The 2,811-nt window shown below is 38.8% G+C and overlaps 1 pseudogene; it reads right to left on the bottom strand.

Moving 5' to 3' along the window:
- Positions 1-1,550: 1,550 nt before the first annotated feature.
- LOC104983110 lies at positions 1,551-2,403 on the bottom strand (annotated as a pseudogene).
- Positions 2,404-2,811: the final 408 nt, after the last annotated feature.

Raw genomic sequence — 2,811 nt, 5'->3', positions numbered from 1 at the left:
ATAAAACTTTATTACACAAAAGCTCTGAGCGATTAAGCCTCGTCTCTGGCCCTGGATTGAATTCTTCTCCTCCGGGGGCCAAGAACCCCGTGTATTCGCGTGATTCAACAACAACCTTTCAATATTTTGGAGGATTTAAGAAGGGATGTATTGAAGCTAAAGTGTAAGAAATGTACATGTGATCCAGAAGCTGAGTCAGTTTAGAGATAGTTTTTATGACATGTTATGCAAGTTTGCTGTGACAATTTCTGGTTTGGGGTCACTGCATCTCCAAGGGTGAGTCTCAGAGTCCACTTGATGCTCCAAGCTGGGAAATTCTTGAAAACTGCTCATGTCTGGAATCTTCTGAATGTTGTTTGCAGTATAGGGAACATCTTTTCCTGCAAAACTCTTGGATGGAGTATGTAATAAATTACACAAAGTCACCTTCTTCATATGCTCCTTTTGTAACTCAGGTTTTGGAACAACGACCAGAAAATGCTCCTCTAGACTAAGGATATGATCAATTGCTTTTGTGAACTTATTAGGGAGTCCAGTCACTGTTACAATGTTTGCATCTTGGACTCCTCTAGGAGGGAAACAGATGTTGACTTGGAATCGATTCATGATTTTATGAATGGCTTTTCCATGGAATCCAATAATGTGACCATAAACATGGTTGTTTAGTGAAATTTGCATAGTTACTGATTTTTCGAACTTATGCACCATTTTCATTATTGTATCCCTGGCAGTTAGGGTGTTAGTTTTATATCCAACAATTGTGATTTGGTCCTGTATCTCATTGCTCCCTTTTCTTGGATATTAACTTTATGCTCTGAGCAAATCTGAGTGATGACCGAGCCCTTTCGACCAATGATCCTGGGGTGATATTTGGGGTCTACTGTTAAGTTGAGTCTGAAATTTTTGAATGGTAGATTTTCTATTTCAGTTTGTACAGTCTTGATTTGTTCTTGTAATTTAGCCTTGGCTCATCCTACGTCTCCAGTAAGGCCAGTGATGGAAATGATATCAGATTCTAATCCTGGTGCTGATATCTGTATTTTAACTTCACACTCATCCATTATCTTCTGTATCTTTTATTTTTATTTATTTATTTATTTATTTATTTTTTGATCAGTGAGGTAACACTGTAGATCAAAGGGAGCATTTACTTCAGTGGTGACAGGAATTAAAGTCTTAAGGGCTTCAAAGGTGGCTTCACAATTTTCTTTTTGGCCTGAGATAAATATGTTGTCACATTTTGTTGGAGAAATTGAAGCATTTCTTGTCGTGATCTTTCCCCCTTCTTCCTTATTTTCTGGAATTGCTGGCTCTTTATTAGTAAATGAAATTTCCTCTCTATCTGATAATTTGATTTGGACATTGTAATTTTTAGTGATTTGTCTGACTCTAGAGCACATTGGTCCCATTAAAAAATTATGGAACTTCTGGGGAATAACACATTCTGTTGTGACTTCATTGTCCAAGTCCTGAACAATTTCATAAATATATCTCTTGGCTGCTTTGATACAAGGTCTTGCTCCTTTGATTGTGACTTTGTTACTCTGTTTTCATGAATGTGAAAAGCTAATAATCACACCACCATACTCCTCAAGCATGTCCTGGAACACCTGACTCCTTTGCAAAAAAAAATGCTAGTGATACATAGGATTTATCAGTATCTTGTCCTCCACTGCAATATCTATATTTGTAATCAGAGTATGCAGTTTACTTTGTGCTTCTCTGATGGCCTTCTCTGTCCCTGTGATAGTTATCAATTCTTGATCCTTATCTTCAGGGATAGGGAAAATGAAATGTGCTCCAGCCTCTTCACAGACTGGAAGCATTGCCTCTTTTCACTCGAGAAATTTATACTGTGGTTTAACATGGAGGACCACAGAATAACTCTTCTTTTGCTCTTCTGCTAGTTGTAGCAGTTTTTTCTTGGCCTTCTCAACACTTTGGGCAGGTCCCCTAAAAATGACTCTTTGAAGTCCTGAGTTGTTTGGAAAGAGAATATGGACGCTTCCACATTCTTCCATGATTGCATCAACCAAGCAGTCTTTAGGGTCCATAAGGGATTTGTGTAGGTTTGAAGGAACAGAAATTTCTACTTCTGAAATATTGCCTATATTTTTTCTGAATTGAAAGAATGAAATCACAAGCCAATTTACAGTTTTCTGGCCTTCCCTTGACGACAATATTTTCTGAGTTGCTATTTGTTGATGGAAGAATAATGTTGGTGTTGCTTGCTGCACAGATTTTTTTTATGTTTGCACCTCCTTTTCCAATGATATTTTTGTGAAGCCTTTTGAAGATGGGAATTGTTATGGAATAGCTACTTTCTACAATGTCTGTCACCACATTCTGCAAATATTGTGTGCATTTTTCTAATTCACTTTTTGGTCCTCTAAGCTGGAAAACCTAGATAGCATATTGAAAAGCAGAGACGTTACTTTGCCAACAAAGGTCCGTCTAGTCAAGGCTATGCTTTTTCCAGTGGTTATGTATGGATGTGAGGGTTGGATTGTGAAGAAAGCTGAACGCTAAAGAATTGATGCTTTTGAACTGTGGTGTTGGAGAAGACTCTTTAGATTCCCTTGGACTGCAAGGAGTCCAACCAGAAAACCCAGGAGATCAGCCCTGGGTTTTCTTTGGAAGGAATGATGCTAAAGCTGAAACTCCAATACTTTGGCCACCTCATGCAAAGAGTTGACTCATTGGAAAAGACTCTGATGCTGGGAGGAATTGGGGGCAGGAGGAGAAGGGGATGGACAGGAGGATGGAGATGGCTGGATGGCATCACTGACTCGATGGACGTGAGTCTGAGTG

Source organism: Bison bison, unplaced genomic scaffold (genome assembly GCF_000754665.1).
Source record: "Bison bison bison isolate TAMUID 2011002044 unplaced genomic scaffold, Bison_UMD1.0 scf7180017861489, whole genome shotgun sequence".
Lineage (NCBI taxonomy): Eukaryota > Metazoa > Chordata > Mammalia > Artiodactyla > Bovidae > Bison > Bison bison.
Note: the sequence above shows the minus strand (reverse complement) of the source record. Positions and strands in the feature narration are given on the sequence as shown.